Here is a 20,453-nt window from a genome sequence, read left to right as displayed (position 1 = left end):
GGTCCGTAATCCACAAGAAAATTAAAGCTGAAACATGTAAAACCACTGTTATATCACACAATTATATTTAAATATAGGTATCATACCATACAGAGGACAAACTGTCTTTTTATTTTAATACAATTATTGTGGAAATAAGCCAGCTAAAGTTGGATTTTTAAAGCATAATTTTAAAAGTGAATGTGTTTTTTCTCATAAAAGTAACAATTTTCTAAAGCAATGGACATTTGCGATAATTATAGTATAATATTCAGAAGTTTTGATCAGGGTATACTATTGGTAAATCTCTTAGCTGCATCAACACTTGGTAAAATGTTACCTAAACAAATAAATATGAGGCAAATAAAATTTCAGGAAAAATACAAAGAGTGGGAACATAAGAAACTCATCTCGTGCCACCCACTGAAAAGCAAAGTGTTAAAGCAACATGCAAAAAAGATCCAGTCATTTGAGTTCTTGCACTTAATTTTATTCAATATGTTCACATTTAAAAGTAATTCCAGATTTTAACAATTAGGAAGGTGGAGAAGCAACTACTGTTGGCTCCAGGAACACACCATCTAAACTATAATTCAGAGTTAAGGAAGGTAATACCAAAACTACTGGTCTCAGAATCACACTGGCCAGCCTACATCCTCCAGCAAACGAAATGACCCATATGCAGATGCTTATCTCCTCTTATCACTAGCTTCCAAACTCACGTGTTGTCTAAGTGCATATGATTGAAGGAATACACACCATACATGTGCAATTCAAGATCCAAAAATATATGGGAAGCTTTTACCTTTCTGGGCTTTGTGGTGAAAGATGACACATCAAAAGTAGGTCGTAACAGAGGAGAGCCCATCTGACCCACGTGCCACTGTGAAAATCTATAGATGTTCAATGTGGACCCACACACTTCTTCCACACTTAATCTGTACAGTGACAACAAAAGTAATAACAACATGTTCCAGCTTAATATACTGCAACCATACCTTATAAAATAACACTCTCATACTCTTTCTAGAAAGAAAGACCCAATTTCCCTGTTACTACATTCATCTCTGAAGAATATTAAACCTGCCCACACCTACTTCAGTCACAGTCTGTTCTTGTTATCCCACAATTTGTGATCTCATTACACAATTACACAACACAGTAATTGTTTAATTATATTATACAATACATATTATCCTTTTCCCCTTTCCTTTCTCTTTCTCTTGTGAAATTCTGAGAGAAAAATAAAGAAATATGGGTGGTCACGACACTCCTGTACACCTTGTTTCTGCATCCTATCACAAAAGCTTATCATAGCTGGTACTTATAACTTATGTTCACCATTATAATTACATGTTCCTTCATTCTCAGATGCCTTTACTTGGTGAGAAGAACAAAACATTTATTCCTGAAAGATGTGAGTCCTTTGTGGCCTTCTTTGGATTATGTTTTTGAAATCTTTCACTAACTTTTATTACTGGATATGACAATTCTTGGAAAACTCCAGAGTTCCTGGGTTCCAGACATACCTTCCCTGTCCTCCTGTATAGCAGCTGTTTTCTTTTATGATCAGGGCTGGCAACAGCCAAAACAATGACTCTCTCCCTCAGTAATTGTTTCGTGGCTTGAGAGTCACTAGATACAGTACTAAGAGTGGTCATTTCCACTTCTATCCTTTTTCTAGGACTCATGGCTATGTGAAAAACAGTTGAGTAGTTTGCACCTTGTAAGTCAGCAAGCTGTTCTCACAAATTGTTGCCTCATGACCAAAATTGTCATTGAGTTTTCAAGAGGTTATATTATTTTCCAAAAACCCCAGCCACTTCTAAATAATGAAGGTTATGATAAGACTTGTCAAGATTTCCTAAAATAATTTCATTGCCTCCAGTCTTTGAATAAAAAGTGGATAGTATTGTCTGATCCAATGTCAATTCATAAAGCATACAGATAAATGCAGTGATGACAGTAAGTGCAAGCAGAACCATAACATGCAGTAAGGCAAATCTACTGAAAGAATAAGTACCTGTCCCAGTGGGAAAAAATAACTGCCTCCATCATGGTAAAAATTGTACAGTGTAATTGATATACCACCAGTAGCTGACTGTTCTCTCTAGCCTATAATGTGACATTAGGGATTAATCATTTTTCTCCAGCAGACTGGTCACTAAGCAAAGATATGTCACATTATGTGTTTCTGAACTCATACATAATCTCCATGTTTACTATCATGGCCATTGTAATTATGAGCCATTAAATAAATAGTGGGAATAGAGGTTAACCTGATCCTAAACATAGATCACCACTTTATCTGATTATTTAGAGCTAGATCTATAGTGTGAACCAACTGATAAGCATTCATTTGTTTACTTAGAGCCAGATCTATAGTGTTAACTGATCAGTAAGCATTCACATGAAGAACAAATATGTTGTATTGTAGCAAAGGTACATCCCTATATTTCTTCTCAGTCATTCCACAATCTGTTCTTTCAAATCCCTGAGTATGTGGTCAACCCATCAGGTTAATGGTATAGGATTTTACCTCATGTCATATCTACTTTCAGGCAGAGCGAACGATCATGTGAACCAATCAAAGTTGTGCCACAGATGCGCTCCTCTTGCAGTTGTCTTTTGAGGATACCCTTAGAGACACAGTATTGCTTTAGAAAATGCATGCAGCTTCCAGCATGTCATGAAGAAGCAATCACAAATGAGCCAACCTGCCAAAGTGAATATCCTGTTAGGCCACAGATGTGGAATGAGAGAGAATTGACAGTACATCGGAATTCTCAGTAAAAAATGTTCTTGTGTTTTTAAGACTAGCTTGAGTTCAATATTGTATAAATAGATCTTCAGATGATGGAGTATTTCTGAGCACGATCTACCCACTAAGTGGATAAGCTTCCCCATTGTTTATGACGAACATTGCAGACCACATGGTCACTGGACATACCAGTGCCTGGTTTGCAGTCTCGAAGACATTCTTATTTGCCACACGAAAATACAACACAATTGCTTTACTCAAAAGTTCTAAGATGCAATCCCCCTCTTCAGGATTGCCTAAAGTTTACACTGCATTTCAATGTATCACAAACACTTTGTAGCACCGCTATCCAGTATACCAGATTCTATGTGCTTAGTACCAGGTGTACTTGCTTTCCTGGTTAAATCAGCTGGGAAGTCTTCTCTTCCTCCCCAGTCTAGACCAGCTGGACAACATTCTATTGCTGTCCATCTTAAAGGAGCTGAGATACTTTGCTTAGTCTGACATCATTAAAAAACTAGAGTAAATTCATAAGAGCAGTGTAGCCAAATATGACATACAATGCCTCCAAAACAAAAAGGAAAGTAAGAAGAAAAGGAGGAGAAAGTGAAGAGGAGTTGCAGGTATTGGAAATGACATATATGAGGCTTGTTCTTTCTTAAAATTGAAAAGAAATGAGAGGTACAAAAACTTTTACACATTTAGAGGATATTCCAAACATGCAAACCACTGCACTCAGAACATTCACTTAGTGGACAGAACCTTACCTATTTATGGGATTTATCTCTTATGCTCTTGCATGTGTCTTTCTGACTCTGCTACTTCCTGCCCCCAGATTCTGACATTATGCTATATTCACTGCCATGAACTGGCGGTAAAATATTATGAGATGGAGAGATAATCTAGATTCCAGAAGACCAAAGTAGGATGTCAAGCCTAAGAGTTAAAGAAAGATGCTGAATTTGTACTTCTGCACTTAGTAGGTGAAACAAACTGCTTCTAATATTTCTGTATGAATAATTTAAATATTATTGCCAGATGCCAGATGGCAGGGGTTATATTGATTTATCTCAATACAAAGAACATATATGAGTTAGTAGCAAGCAATGAAATATCAGCTGATTAAACTTAAAATAAATATTTGCCATTGATCATGTTCTGTCTCAAGAAAACAGACAAGTAAAATATAAACACAATTGAAATCACCAACATTTCATCTGCCAAGTTTTAGAAGGTGACATTAATTCCTGCTATTCCCAAAGGATGTCCCAAAGTTCTTTGATAACTGTCCTAGTAAACGTATTTAGGAAATGGTTGTGCAAGTAGATCCTGATGAATCTAGTTTAAATTTTGTCAGAGTATTAATTCAGGAAATTACTTCCTTTCTTATATAAGCCAAGTCCCAGACATGTGAAAGTCAAAAGAAAAAAAAAACGAGAGTCTACCAATTTCTGAAAAATCACACCATACCCATGAGCTTGGAAAATTTGAAAAATAAATGGATTCGTATAAATGCCATACTAATTTTTAAATCATTTTAGACAGAACTTTATTTATTACCTAAACCCCAAAGCCTATTTATGCAATTGATCCTCATTGGTCTTCTAACTTACCAAGAACTATTAACTTAAGCCCGTGTCTACATTATTCTCCCAAAAAGTTCTACATATTTTCCCTTCCCAAGTAAGCAATCATTTTCTGAAGAACACTCTGGTGCTTATAGTAACTATCAAAAAAATAGTTATGATGTGTACTTGTCAGATAATTTCAGGGTCCTCCTTCAAAACATCTTGTCTCACCAAAAGACTTGGAATGTATAACCTGGCTGAAGTTGAGGATTAAGCGAGAGGCAGAGACTTTCCGTCACTGTGACTCCTATCAGGCTGGGTTCACAAGATTTAGAGATATGATGTTATACAGAACAAAAAGACCTTAGAAGATGGCCCAACAATTCATGATCCAGGAGCTCCAATCATTTTTAATTCCTATTTTGCTCTGCTACATTGAATGGCAATCATTTCTGCTTTTCTGTGACCAATTAAATATGATTGCTTTTGTGAGTAGTGAGACCCTGTCTCTATTAAAAGAAAAATTAAGTACTATTGCCTGAATTTTTCTTCACAAATATTCTAATATCTGTATTAAATTTAGAGACCCTATTTTATCCACAGTGGTATAGGGACCACTGTTAAATTTAGGGACCACTATTAAATTTAGGGACCCTATTTTATCCACAGGGATATATCCAATCTTTATTGATACCTTCCCTTTTTGTTATCCTTTTTAAAGGACACAATTGCTTCCTTTCTCATGTGTTCTCAATGCCTTGGTAAAAGTCTTTTTTGAGAACTTTCCTAGTAGATGTATTTAGGAAATGGTTGTGCAAGTAGATCTTGACAAATCTACTGTACCAACTTTATCTAACTTATTGAATCATTTAATATTCATTTTACCTAAGAATTATTTGTCTTTTTACTCATTCTCCGTAAGCCATCACTGAGTCCAAGATTCTGTTTAGTAATCACACAAATGATATGAATCCGAGATTTTCAACTTTGCACATTTAACCCAGAATCATTGGCAAGTCTATTGCATTAAAAATAATTTCCACCTAAATTATATTCTCCCTTCCTCATTTAGTACCACAAAACTTACTTGCCATACATATTTCCCAAGATCAGGATCATTAATACACATTAATCAAATCTTGAAATTTTATTGACATTGTAACCCTTTTGTCTCCTGGGTTTAATTTTTTATTAACTCCATGGGGCATGCAACATTCTGTCTCTAGTAATAAGTCAAGGAAATGATTGAGAGGAAGGTGTACCATGGCAATTGGAATTTTCTTGCAAGGTAATGACTATAGCAGTATCTCTAGAGAAAGCAGGACTTTCCTTATATAATGGGCAGGATTCTGTTTCTGCTAGCATTGGAGATACAAAGGAGCATTCGAGAGTTCAGAGCTTTTGAAATTTTTCAAACCTTTCTAATCTTTGCTAATCAATCCCTTAATCCTTATTTTAAAACTTTACATTGCTATGAATTGTTTTAGGAATCAACAAAGTCACACATCTGTTTTAAGGTACATTGAGTCAACAGGCTCAACAAAATGTTATTAAATAAGTCATGGAAATTCTCATTCTCTGATATGTCCTGAGTCAAGTTAACTCCAAATTTATTACTTTCTCCAGTACTCCAGTGTGATGAGAAAAAGACACTTTGCCCAGAAATATTTATTGTCCTGTGGCAACTGCCACTTGTTGTACCAACGTCATGCATTCAATATTCAATTTATGTCAAATGACCACAGGTGATAAATACAGTAACTTTTGACACAGCAAATCACAGACTACTGCATTCCACTTTTCAATGGTAATTAATCTTTAACTCATTGAAGCCCAATTAATATCTTGATTTTCCAGATTCCAATTGTCAAGTGGATCTTGATTTTCTTAGATACACTTGACAATGTTTGGTATTAGAATTTGTTGTAAGCTATGAATCCTCAAGATTGGATCTAAGTTACAGAGATAAAAAATATTTCAAGTTACTTTAAGAAGAATGAGCTGCCTACAAAGTTGTTATAAGGACTGGAAAAATATATAATAGCTTCTGCCTCTAGAATACCTCCAAGGATAACATTATTGAACTTTGCTTAAAAAGAAACTAATTTTTTTCAAGGCCAGTAAATGGGAGTTTCATCAAGACATTATCAAAGGTTGGGCTCCCAGAATAGGCAAGCTGTGAAGGTTACTATCAGGCAAGATCAGAAGGTTACTATCAGAATGGTCAGCTCCAGTTTGCTGCAAGATCTGAACTGGCAAAATGGATCTCATGAAGTACTGTGTGTTCCCACACTTAATCCATCTTCAAAACCAAGTATGTGGTAAATCTGAATCTTAAAACTAAAATTATAACCAGAATCTTTGCTATAAGCTAGAAACATGAAGTGTTTAGTTTCCCAGCGTTGATGTTAAAGGAAGATACGCCAGCAGACTCTTGTCCCATATTTTCAGTAAGCCAGTCTGCTAAACCTACCACAATCATCAGTATTCTAAGATTCAGCTGAGGACAAGACCCTGTCATTTAATAGGACAAAAATGCTGAAAATTGAATGATGATGAGTATCAATCATGAGTTCTAAAATTTGTGTTTAAGGCTTGGCATTTCTGCACACTAATAATTTGTCCCATCCTCTTTTTAATCCATTGCTTTGTTTTCGTATGTAACATTCACAATTTAGATAAGGCATCTTTTAAAGTTTCTAACATGTATTTTCACATATTCTATTATTTTAGAACAACTGTTGAAAAAAAAGTGTTCTGGGATTGAGAGGTTTTCTGTTTTTTACAATAGATTTGTTTTAGCCCATAGAGGAAGATTAGAGAATATGTGTGCATATTAATAAGGAAGTGTTAAATTTATTAAGATTCAGTAAGAGTAGAACAAACACTAGACTTATAAACCCATAAAAATCTAAAAGGAAAAAAGCAGGAAAGAGAAAGTTTTGTTAGACCTCAGAAAATGAAGCAGTTGCCTGAAGCTATGGGGGACCCAAGGGACAAGCCTTATAAAATCATTAACTTCATACACAAAGATTGTGTGCCAAAATATATATTTAAGAACAAAATAATAAAAATATTGTAGAAAACACTATGAACAGATGTGGGTGTTGGGACAAACCTATATCCCTATTTTTTTTTAATTTTCTAATTTCCATCTCTTAGTGCTCTGTCTGGGAAATATGTTATACCAATAATCATTCAAAGTTTATTTCTAAGGAGATAAAAAATAAGGCACAAAGCCAGTTGTCAGAATTATGCACTGTAGATTCACAGAAAATATCAAGGCCAGCATGTCATTAATCAGATTGTCATAATCTTAGAATGCTTTTACCCTTCTTATAAATAAAGAAAGAAGAGATTAGGAGAGAACTGGAAAAGAAGGAGTGATAGAAATGATAAAACAGCAGGGAGAAGGAAATGGAAGTGGCAGGGAAAGAGAATCTACTGGGAGCAGAGTGAGACAGGAAAAGAGAAGGGAAAAGGGCAAAAGGAGAAAAAGAAGAAGCAAGAGGAGAAGGACAGGGTTAGAAAAGAAAAGATGGAGAGAAAGAAAATGTAAAGGAGAAGGAATTAACAGGAAGGAAGAAGACCAATAGGAGACTGGAGATTGAAGAGAAACAATGGCAGCAATAACCTCATCATACATTGGTACCCCAAATGAAGTGAATTGTCACAAGGTATTCTCCCTTTTCTTTCCAGGGACTAAATTTCTCCTAGATACAATAGAAAAAATATATATTTTAAATTTTGTTTTGTTTTTTCTAAATTTATTCCTCCTGATTGCGTAGAAGTACACAATAAAAGTATGTATACTTGGAAAAACTCTGAAAATATGGTGTGTTTGTGTGCGTGTGTGTGTAAAACACCAAAATAAAACATTTTAATCTTGAATTTTGAAATTTTTATCTTTTGTTATCAATAAGCTGACCTGCAACTCAAAAAATTGTTGAACAATATTCAAGAAGGCACTAGGGATACATTTAAAAGGGACGAGGTTTACTATTTGGTTCCTATATCAGAGGTAATAAGTTGGCTAAAGTTGGAGTTAACCAACCTCTAGTCACTGCAATTATGGTCAGAAGAAAAAAAACTGAGAAATGTACATTTTAGCTATACCAACTTTCCAAATAAATGTTAAGAAATCCAGAATAACTAAGAGCTAAAGCTAGTCGCTTTCTATGGAATCTTTCCATTTCTTTTCAGTTCTCCCATTACTTTGACAAAATGTCACATCTTATTGTCAGGGGACTATACTGCTTCACACAAGCCCTATTATTTCATTCTACTGGTACAAATAAAAATATGTCCACTGAGAACCAAAATGAGAATAATATTACCTCTCAATATATTCTATTTATAATCAACCAGATAGGCTATTCGTAGGCATTTGCTAGTTCCTTTTTTTCCTTCCATTTTCAGGCCCTGATGAATTGAATAAGATTAATAAAAGACTGGTGATTCATGACTCTGAAGCAGAGAACTGTCAATCATGAAGTCTGAATCATAGAATTGTAAATCATGAAGTAAATTTGGTATTTCTCTAATCTGTCATTTATATTTCAAATACATAAAAACTTACATTTAAAAAGCCAATGATTGCTATGACTATTTTAAATGACAAAGTATTTCATTTTAATTCTGTGTCAAGATAAAACTGTCAGGTCCATAAACATAATCCATCACATAAAAGGAACCAAAGACAAAAACCACATGATTATTTCAATAGATGCAGAGAAGGCCTTTGACAAAATTCAACAGCCCTTCATGCTAAAAACTCTCAATAAACTAGGTATCAATGAACTCATCATAAAATATAAAAGCTATTTATGAAAAACCTACAGCCAATATCATACTGAATGGGCAAAAGCTGGAAGAATTCCCTTCGAAATCAGGCACCAGAGAAGGATGCCCTCTCTTACCACTCAAATTCAATATACTATTGGAAGTTCTAGCCAGAGCAATCAGGCAAGAAAAAGAAATAAAGAGTATTCAATTAGTAAATGAGGAAGCCAAACTGTCTCTATTTACAGATGACATTATTGTATATTTAGAAGACCCCATTGTCTCAGCCCAAAATCTTCTGAAACTAATAAGCAACTTCAGCAAAGTCTCAGTATACAAAATCAATGTGCAGAAATCACAAGCATTTCTATACACCAATAACAGACTTAAAGAGAGCCAAATCAAGAGCAAAACTGTCATTTTTTTGTAGCACAATTGCTACAAAGAGAATAAAATACCTAGGAATACAACAAACAAAGGATGTGAAGGACCTCTTCAAAAAGAACTACAAAACACTACTCAACGAAATAAGAAAGGACACAAACAGATGGAAAAACATTCCATGCTCATGATTAGGAAGAATCAATTATCATGAGAATGGCCATACTGCCCAAAGTAATTTATAGATTCAATGCTATCCCAATCAAGCTACCAATGACCTTCTTCACAGAACTAGAAAAAAAACACATTAAACTTCACATGGAATCACAAGAGAGCCTGCATTGCCAAGACAATCCTAAACAAACAAACAAACAAACAAACAAAAAAACAAAGCCAGAGCCATCATGCTGCCAAACTTCAAACTATACTACAAGGTTACAATAATCAAAACAGCATAGTACTGGAACCCAAACAGAGACATAGACCAATGGAACAGAACAGAGGCCTCAGAAGCAACCCCATACATCTACAACCATCTGATCTTTGACAAACCTGACAAAAACAAGCAATGGGAAAAGGCTCCATGTTTAATAAATGGTGTTGGGAAAACTGGCTAGCAAAGTGCAGAAAGCAGAAACTGGAGCCCTTCCTGTCACCTTACACTAAAATTAACTTCAGATGGATTAAATATTTAAACACAAAACCTAACACCATAAAAACACTAGAAGAAAACATAGGCAAAACCATCCAGGACATGGGCATAGGCAAGGACTTCATGACTAAATCACCAAAAGCAATGGCAACAAAAAACAAGATAAACAAATGGGATTTAATTAAACTCCAGAGCTTCTGTACAGCAAAAGAAACCATCATTAGAGCAAACCAGCAACCAACAGAATGGGAAAAAAATTTTGCAGTCTACCCATCAGACAAAAGGCTAATATCCAGAATCTAAAAGAATGAAAACAGAAATACAAGAAAAAAACACACAACCCCATTCAAAAGTGGGCGAAGAATATGAACAGACACTTTTCAAAAGAAGACATATAGGAGACCAACAAATATTTGAAAAAAAATGCTCATCACTGGTCATTATAGAAATGCAAATCAAAACCACATTGAGATACCATCTCACTCCAGTTAAAATGACAATTATTAAAAAAATATGTAGACAACAGATGCTGGAGAGGATGTGGAGAAATAGGAACACTCTTACACAGTTGGTGGGTGTGTACATTACTTCAACCATTGTGGAAGACAGTGTGGCAATATCTCAAGGATCTAGAAATAGAAATTCCATTTGACCCAGCAATTCATTATGGGGTATATACCCAAAGAACCATAAATAGTTCTACTGTAAAGACACATGCACACATATGTTCATTGCAGCCTTGTGTACAATAGCAAAGACCTGGAATCAACACAAATGCCCATCAATGATAGACTGGATAAAGAAAATGTGGCACATATACACTGTGGAATACTACACAGCCATAAAAAATGATGAGTTTGTGTCCTTTGTAGGGACTTGGATGAATCTGGAAACCATCATTCTCAGCAAACTGACACAAGAACAGAAAACCAAACACCACATGTTCTCATTCATAGGTGGCTGTTGAACAATGAGAACATATGGACTCACAGAGAGGAGCATCACACACTGGGGCAGTTGGGGAGGCTAGGGGAGGGACAGTGAGAAGTGGGGAGGGATAACATGGGGAAAAATGCTGGATACAGTCATAGGGGTAATAGAGGCAGCAAACCACCTGGTTATTTATGCACCTATGCAACAACCCTGCATGACCTGCACATGTACCTCAGAACCTACCATTAAAAAAAAAAAACTTTCTTAAATTGGGTGTTTATCTCAGCAGTTAAAACTAAAAGAACCTCTAACCTCATAGTCTGTACCTTTCATCCTTGAGTAAGGAAAACAGTTGAGGATTGAGACCAGTTTTTGACACCATTTTTTTCCCCATGAAGCAGTAATATATATTGCTGACATCAAGTTGTTTCTTTGCTTTCTTTCTGAAGAGAGCAATGAAGTTCCAAAATAAAAGATAGTTGCTTATTTTGCTCTCAAATAAGCATGAGTTCAGAAGAAAATCCTCCAAAACTTTTATCTGCAAGGACCATGCTATCCCTAGCTCACTGCCCTATCATTCCTAATTTTGTGTCTCTTACTCTCAGGGTTCAGGAAAGCACCTCTATGGAAGGTGGAAGGTAGTAGAATCAAGGAATAAAAAATAAAAATTAAAAACTGTAAATGGAATAGTTTTGTGGGGTTTTTTTGGTTTGTTCATTTCTTTGTTTTTTTGTTTGTTTGTTTGGTTGATTTGTTGGTTTTTTAAGAAAGGCTTATAAAAGCCACTGTGAGATACTGCCACTTACTTCTCATTGACTAAAATTCTGTCATACATCCACAATTCCTTGCTAAAAGTTCTGAGAAATACATTTACCATTCTGGGTTGCCATGTGCCTAGCCCCAGATCAACAGCTCTATCACACTGGAAAACAAATAATAGATGTTGAAGACATTGATATTTCTCTGCCATATTTTCTTTCTCACTTTATTTTTGTTCTATATTAACATTATTTTTATTTTTATTTCCCATTTTCTCAAATCTCATCTTTAATTATCTCAACCAAGATTCCTGGAGAGTATAAAGTAGGTAATCCTCATCATTTTTTAAAATTCTATAATATTAGTATTTTTGTGTGACAGATTTTTTAGAATTATGATATTGCCTATAATGTTTCTGTTTGTGTATTTGTATTAGTTGTAGAAATATAACTTCAGTAAAGCTACTAAAATATGTTGTTTTCAATATATGATACCATAAAGAGTATCAGCTTGAGAATTGCAGTATGATTAGTTATTGAAGCACATTGGTGACATGATGTATTATTTGGTACACTATATTGTTTAAAAATACTTTTTGTCCTATCTTGGTGAAAGATTATTACTTCTGTGTTGCATAAACCCCCAGCTTGGTTATGGAATTTCCTTTCATGAAAAAAAAGTGAGTGGAAATGACATATATCACTTCTGAGCAGAAACTCCAGGAGCCAGTACATAATTCACCAATTTCTTTTTTTTTTATTTTGCCTGAGTACAAGCATTGCCCAGATGGAGGTGAATCAACATACCTAGGTCCAAAGCAAAGACAATAAATTCATTTGGCCAGAGATATTAGAGGATAGTTTTTTTTTACTGAACCATCATCTGGCCTATTCTGACTTAAATAATTATTATGTTATCTGGATGTGGTGGCTCACACCCATAAACCCAGCACTTTGGGAGGCCAAGGAGGGTGGATCCTGAGGTCAGGCATTCCAGATCAGCCTGACCAACATGGTGAAACCCTGACTCTACTAAAAAAAAATAAATACGTACATAAATTAGCCATGCATGGTGGCCTGCACCTGTAATCCCAGGTACTCAAGAGGCTGAGGCAAGAGAATTGCTTGAACCAAGGAGGCAGAGGTTGCAGTAAGCAGAGCTCACGCCACTGTGCTCCAGCCTGGGTGACAGAGTAAGACTCTGTCTCAATCAAATAACATTAAAAAATAAAATTATTATGTTTAAATTTCAGGATTTCTCAAACTCACTAATCTTTGTCAACCAACACCTAGCTCTTTATTTAAAAGTAGTTTGATTTAAAGCCCTCCAGTGTTTTCTAAAAAAATTAGAATATACTTTAAATCCCTTAACTGAGATAGTACATCTAACATGATTATGTTCCTGGCCTATCTCTGCCATGCCATATGGTAAAACTATTTCCCACTGGTACTATGCTTCGTCCTCATTAACCACCTTTCTGTACCTGAAAAACAATATATCATGTGTGTTTCAAGCTCAGAACCTTTGTAACAGCTATCTCTTCTGCCAAAATTACAGTTACTCAGACCTAAATATTTCAGCTCCTTCCTGTTACTCAGTTCTTATCTCAGACATACGTGGGATAAGCATCTAAAGAATTGCTGTTCTGTCAGAAAATCAATCTTAGAACTTTATTTTCCTCCTGTCACTACTATCCTTTTGTTTAATCTGTGGTTTGCTAAGTTGTTTTATGTATGTTCTTACTAATTTCCAAGCAACTAGAGGGCAAGTGGCATTTGTAGCCTGACACAAAGTAAGTAAGTCATACATGCTTTTTGAATAAATGGTTGAAATTATATATGCCACCATTTGCATGAGATGAGTCTGACAGGGAACTCCTACTGTTAATTCAGAAGAAACATAAAGGATATAAAGGCAATTTCTATCATTGGCTGAATTTCCAAAGCGTCTTAAAGCATTCCAAAGCTTTCGAGAGACTTTAAAAAGATCATCACTTGAATGAAGCTACTATCATTTTCTCTAACTGTATCATCATCTATAAATGTTCAGATGCAGATTAAAGTGGATAATACTGCTGTTCTGTAGCAATTGAAAATTTATGTTTATATTGCATTTACAATTTTCAAATGCTGAGGAACATCTTTAGTTAGAGAGAATTGTGAATAAATTAAGCAGTAAAAATTTATATGGTGGATGATTTGAATGTGTCTCAAAGATCATGTGTTGGTAACTTAATCCCAAATGCAACAATGTTGAGAGGTGGAACATTTAATAGGTGATTAGGATGTAATGACTCTGCCATAATGAGTGGATTAATGCCCTTATTACAGGAGTGGTTTTGTTATCTTCAGACTGGGTTTGTTATGAGAGTCAATTCAGCCTTCTCTTGTTTTCTCGTCATGTGATATCTATTTTTTTAACACAAGGGAGGCATATTTTTATTCATTTCTTTTCCAATATTTTATTTTATTTTATTATTTTTTTCCCTACACATTTTTTAATTTCATTTTAGCTTTTGGGGTAGATGATCATGTGATATCTTCTACCATGTTTTGACACAACAAGAAGGATCTCACAAGGTGCCATTCCTCAATTTTGGACTTCCAGCTTCCACAACTGTTAGGCCAAATGAATTATTGTTTATGAATTTCCCAGTCTGTAGTATTCTGTTGTGCAGTACAGAATGGACTAAGACTTATAGGTAAATTGTTTATTGACCTAATTGATGAAGGCAGTTTACAAAGGAGCATCTACAATGAAACTTGATTGATTCTTGGTGTTCTAAAATTCTGCATCTAATCTCTCAATATGCAATTTAAAAATATCCACTTTTCCATGTATTACTGCAAGTGAGAGGATTTAAACTCAGATGACAACAGACAGGCTGGGATTCAAAAGGAAACCCTTGCTTGATCCAAACCACAGCATTTTACGGTATAGTTGTTCAATTAGAGTAACTTTATGATTCATGAAAAATAATTTGAATAGAAAATATTCTCTCAGTTATTTCAGAGAGTTAACATAAAAGCATTGTTTTATTACACAAAAGTTTACCTAATGGGAATATTGTTTACGTAGAACTAAATATATTAAGCTGGTTACAAGTTCTGAAGATAATGCATGTTTATAACTTTGTTTCTTGATTGGGAGTCACATGACTTTTACATAATTAACAGTGATAAATGTTAATTTAAAAATGTACTTACTGACAATTCCTTCCATTTTGTCCCTATTTTATTGCACTAGTCTCCCAACACAAAGGGCCATTATTAGCTGAAGAAAGTAAATTTAACAAAAGATATGCAAGACTTTTACAGTTAAAATTACAAAAATGTATCACCAATTCTAACTAAATTGAGCTTTAAAGCCAATGCAGGTTTAATTAAATTCTCAACAGGCATTTTTGTTGGTGGAATTTTGCTATCTGATTCTAACATACATAGGGAAAGTGCAAAGGACTTAGAATAGGCAGACTAATCTTCAGAAAAAGAGAGCAAGTTTATAAGATTGGCATTATCAGATGTCAATACTTATTAAAAAGTTATACTAATCAGGACACTATGGTATTGGATTAAATTTTTAAAAAGTTAATGACAATGAATAAAAAGACCAGAAGTAACACCCACATGTACACAGTTCATTGTTTTACAAATAAAGTGCCAAATAAATTCAATGGAGGAAAATAAAATACGTTTTAAATAGATGATCTGAAACAACAGAACAAATTTATGGAAAAAAAGTAAAAGTAGACTTCAACCCCTACCTCCCATCACACACCATAGTTATTTTACAATGAGTGATACACATAAAAACTAAAACTATAAATGTCCTAGAAAAAAACATAGAAGAATATTTGAAAGGCCTTGCAGTAGTCAAGCACACCTGAGTGAAACCAAAAAATGTACTGTTAAAAGTAGCTGATTACCTGTATTTCATCAAATTAAAACTTTAGCTCATCAAAAGACAATATTTAAGAATGAAAAGGCTGGCTTAGAAAAAACAATATTTGTGTACATATATCTTTCTAAGGAATTAGTATTCCAAATTTAAGAGCCAAATACTCAAAATTTGGGTAACTAAATTGTATACCTAAACACTGAAACAACCAGTCATCCTCAACATAATAATGAATAAGTGCATGTGGTACATTCTTGCGGTTAAATATGATTTTTAAAATAAACTAATTTCATGTGAAACAGCATAGATGAATCTGAAAAGTATCATACTTAATAGAGGAAACCAAAGCCAAAAAACAACTGTAGGATTCCTTTACATGAATATCAACAAGAGGAAACTCTAACTTATTATGATTAGAACAAGAACAGCATTGTTTTGTGGGCACTGGTATTATAAGGGATACAGGAGCAAAGGAATTTTCTGGAATTATAATCATCTTTTATACATTCTTTATATTGTTGGTTTCATTTGTCAGCTTTACAAATTTATACACTATACTTCACAGTATGTAAAATTTATCACAAAAACAAATGAACAAATAAAAATGAGTTATTCAAGGATTTGATCATGTAGGCTACTTTCAGCAAACATAAGTAATAGATTTTATTTTAAAAAATAATTAGAAGATGTTGAGGGCTTTTAAGCAGTACTATAATGTGTTGATTTATATTTTGAAAGCATGCTTCAGACAAATGTGTTCTCATTTCCTACTCTCATCAGTTTTGAAAAGCTAAAATTTACGTAAAAATGCGCTTACGTCTTCCAAAAAGATTCATGTTTAATTCTAATTTCTTATCTGCTTTACCAATAGGATGCAGAAATAAATTTTGCTTTTAAAAATAACATTTGTTTTGGGTTTGCCTGTCAGATGAAGGGGATTTACAGTCTTCTCCCATTAGACACTTCTCTTTTACTCCAAAATTTCAGGATAAAAATCCAAACAAAATACCTCAGAGGAACAATACAGACTTTAAATCTTTTAACTCAGTGTTAAAAAGCAAACTTGCTCAAGGAATAGCATTCTTATGTAAGATTTCACTCAGGTGATTATTATTAATTCACTTTGATTTAGAACATTTTGCATGTGTCTTTCAGGAAATTATTGATTTAAAATAAACAAGATTTTTTTAAATACCTGTAAATTTATTATCAGTGAATATCTCAAATGTAGAAAGATAAATTTATTAATTAGAAACCAGAGGTTTGAAATTTTTATGCAATATTTTAATTATAATAGTTATAGATTTCTCTCCTACTTCTCAATCTACTTCTTCCATTCTTTTTTTAAAAAATTCTTAATCTCCTATATTCCATTAATTTTCTGTTGTAACTAATTAAGTCTAGCTGGGTGGCTTAGAAAAACAGAAATTTATTTTCTTACAGTTATGGAGAACAGATGTCCTCAGGACCACACTTTCTTTGGAGGCTCTAGGAGAGAATCCATACTTTACTTCTTCCAGCTTCTGTCACTACAGGTATTTCTTGACTTGTGCCACATCATTTCAGTCTTAGCCTCTGTGGTCACACTGCCTCCTCCTCTTCTGTCTGTCTTCTCCTCTATGAGTCTTAAGGAATTCTCTTAAAGAATACTTATCATGAACAATGAGAACACATGGGCAAAGGGAGGGGAGCACTACACACTGGGGTCTGTTAGGGGGAAATAGGGGAGGGGCAGTGCAGGGTGGGGAGTTGGGGACAGATAGCACAGGGAGAAATGCCAGCTATAGGTGAAGGGGAGGAAGGCAGCAAATCACACTGGCACGTGTGTACCTATGCAACAATCTTGCATGTTCTTCACATGTACCCCAAAACCTAAAATGCAAAAAAAAAAAAAAAAAGAGAGGGAGAATACTTGTCATTGGATTCAGGACCCACACAGATAATCTAAAATAATCTCCTCATTTCAAACTCCTCTATTTAATTACCTTTTGCTTGTTCGTTTGTTTGTTTTTGATATAAGATAACATTCACAGGTTCTGTGGATTAAGACAGAAACATATCTTTTGGAGGGCTACTATTGAATCTACTACATATGTTAATTAATATTCAATGAGCATTGCCTTGTGCTTAGCACCATTTGAATCTGCATGAGAAGACATATAGAATAATGGTCATATGCACACATTATTGATTTATATTATAGCTCAATATCTTAAACTGAGTGAGAACAGGTAAATGACTAACACCTTTCAATTATCTGTAAAACTGGTGTGTTAGTCTGTTCTCATGCTACTATAAGGACATACCCCCAAGACTGGGTATTTTATAAAGGAAAGAGGTGCAATTGACTTACAGTTTAGCAGGCTGGGAGGCCTCACAAACTTACAATCATGGCAAAAGGCGAAGCAAGCATGTCTTTCTTCATAGGGCAGCAGGAAGGGGATGAATGAGAGCCAAACAAAGGGGTAAGACCCTTATAAGCCCATCAGATCTCCTGAGAACTCACTCACTGTCAGGAGACTAGCCTGGAGGAAACAACCCTCATGATTCAATTACCTCCCACTAAGTCCCTCCCACAACACATGGGGATTATGGGACCTACAATTCAAGATGAGATTTGGGTGGGGACACAGCCATACCAGATTAGCTGGGATGCCTGTTATTATTTACATCAAACATTAGTCAGTTAAATAATAATAATAATAATTTGCCAGCACATATTAATCTCTAAATGTATTTTAGTTATTATTTATTAACTTGTTTAACAAAAGGCATATCCACTGATCTTAGGAAACTTTTACCTCATCAAATCTATATTAGAGAAAATAAAAGGTATAATGCAGAATATTCCCAACTTATCTGGTACATATTTGGAGTTTATGATCTCATGGAAGCAATTCACCATCCTTGCTTTTTTGTTTCTGTTATATCAATAAAATGTAGCTTGTGTTTCTTGCTTGATATCACCCAGCAACTGAGGAAAGTAGATCAGAAGATAAATGGCTTGAGAGAGATAGGCTGGAATTTAAAATTTGACATTAATAAATGGCATAGGAGATCACCTATCGGCATGTTTTTCCTTCTCTGTCCTACTTTCACTAACCTCCCTTCTTTCTTTCTACCCTAACTGTCCCATAGGCAGTTTGCTAAAAGATTGATTGTTGAAAAAAAGGAAGAACAATAAAGTAAAATGATAAAGTCCAAGTAAACCAAAATAGATTTATCTTTTCTCAACAAGCGATTTCTGGGTTCATAATTCCTCCCCATTCTGCTGTGAGTTGCAATGAGGGATACTCACAGCAGGGAGATGCTGGCAACCACCCAGCTCTCTCTATAGAATGTTTAGCAAAACTCAGTTGTATTTACTTCAAGCCTTAATTTGCTTGAGTAACTATTGTGAAGATCAAAAAAAATTAATGCAAAACAAAGATGGTTGTTTTTATAAAAATGATGTTGAAGTATTTAATATTAGATAAATGTAAGTATGTCATTTAAAATTGCTTTAAAAATAGTTGTGAACAAGATAACAATAGAGGATTAGGTGGATCAACTGTAAACATTTCATAAATCCTGCATCCAGATTGCTTCACAAATGTTACACCTTTTGAAATGTTTCCTTTTGAAACTGGAAACTGCAATTTAAGAAAGAAAAAAACAGACAAAAGACTCTGAAATTCTAAACAGTGAACCCAAATTGAACAAAAGATTCATTCCTTCCATATTAAGGGATTATCTAGTTTTTTTAGTTTCTGAGAGTTGCCACAAACTGGGTAGCTTAAAACAATAAAAGTATGCTCGCACAGTTTCAGAGTTTCAAAGTCTGATATCAAGGTAATGAACAGGCAGAATTGATTCCCTTTTGGAGGCTCTGAGGAAACATCTGCTCCATATCTCTCTTGTAGCTTCTAGTGGTTACACAGTCTTTTGTGTTCCTTGGCTGGTAAACGCATCGCTTCATTCTCTGCCTCCATCTTTTCATGTCCTCCTTTTTTTGTGTGTGTCTGAATTTCCATCTTCTTATAAGGATATTCATATGACCTTATCTTAATAAGATGACATCTACAAAGATCTTATTTACAAATAAGGTCACAGTCACAGGTTTCAGGTCTGCCTGAGTTATGAGGAGACACTACTCAACACAGTACAGCTAATAATTATATTTACATTTATACATTTTAAGACAAAAATTATGTTTAAAATATACTTGCATAATTTTTTAACATCACCATTAAATTTTTTAAATTAGCCATGAGACAGCATATCCCAATTGCATTACACTAAAAGAGCAAATGATTCCAATAAGAAACACACAAAACATAGGTGTTCTTACATAGAGAAGATAGGGCAAGCTATGTAACTTTTATTATCCATTAAAGCTTCCACTTCAAGAAACAAGAAAAAGAACAGCAAATAAAATCTAAGAAATATAGTAGGGAGAAGAAACAAATATAAAAACAGAAATATAAGATCCAAAAATATAAAAAAGTAAATAAAAAAAACACAGGATACACACACAGAAAAAAATCAAAAGACAATAGAAAATAGGGCAATACTGCAGATTTGACATCATAAAGATAATATAAAATGTGATGAATAACTTTTAGAAAAATAAATTCGATAATTTCTCAAAAACAGTAATAAAATCCATAGCTTACTGAAGCTGACAAATGAAGAAATAAATCATTGAAGTTTGATACGTATTAAATAAATTGAATCTGTTAACTAAAATCTTTGACACAAT

At 34.3% G+C, this 20,453-nt stretch overlaps 2 long non-coding RNA genes across 2 annotated transcripts in view; both read right to left on the bottom strand.

Annotated features, from left to right (window-relative positions):
• Nucleotides 1-447: 447 nt before the first annotated feature.
• Nucleotides 448-17,623, bottom strand: LOC118152216 (uncharacterized). The gene is made up of 3 exons (XR_004740714.3): nucleotides 17,154-17,623; nucleotides 2,519-2,696; nucleotides 448-917 (listed from the first exon to the last, which is right to left on the bottom strand). It is a non-coding gene; the product is annotated as an uncharacterized LOC118152216 (long non-coding RNA).
• Nucleotides 17,624-18,065: 442 nt separating this feature from the next.
• LOC108590926 (uncharacterized) overlaps nucleotides 18,066-20,453 on the bottom strand; it is an 80,969-nt gene continuing 78,581 nt past the window's right edge. Inside the window, exon 6 of the long non-coding RNA XR_008480114.2 lies at nucleotides 18,066-18,686. This is a non-coding gene — a long non-coding RNA (uncharacterized LOC108590926). The remainder of the gene's footprint in view (nucleotides 18,687-20,453) is intronic.

The sequence above is a fragment of the Callithrix jacchus genome, chromosome 3 (assembly GCF_049354715.1).
Source record: "Callithrix jacchus isolate 240 chromosome 3, calJac240_pri, whole genome shotgun sequence".
NCBI classification, from domain to species: domain Eukaryota; kingdom Metazoa; phylum Chordata; class Mammalia; order Primates; family Cebidae; genus Callithrix; species Callithrix jacchus.
Note: the sequence above shows the minus strand (reverse complement) of the source record. Positions and strands in the feature narration are given on the sequence as shown.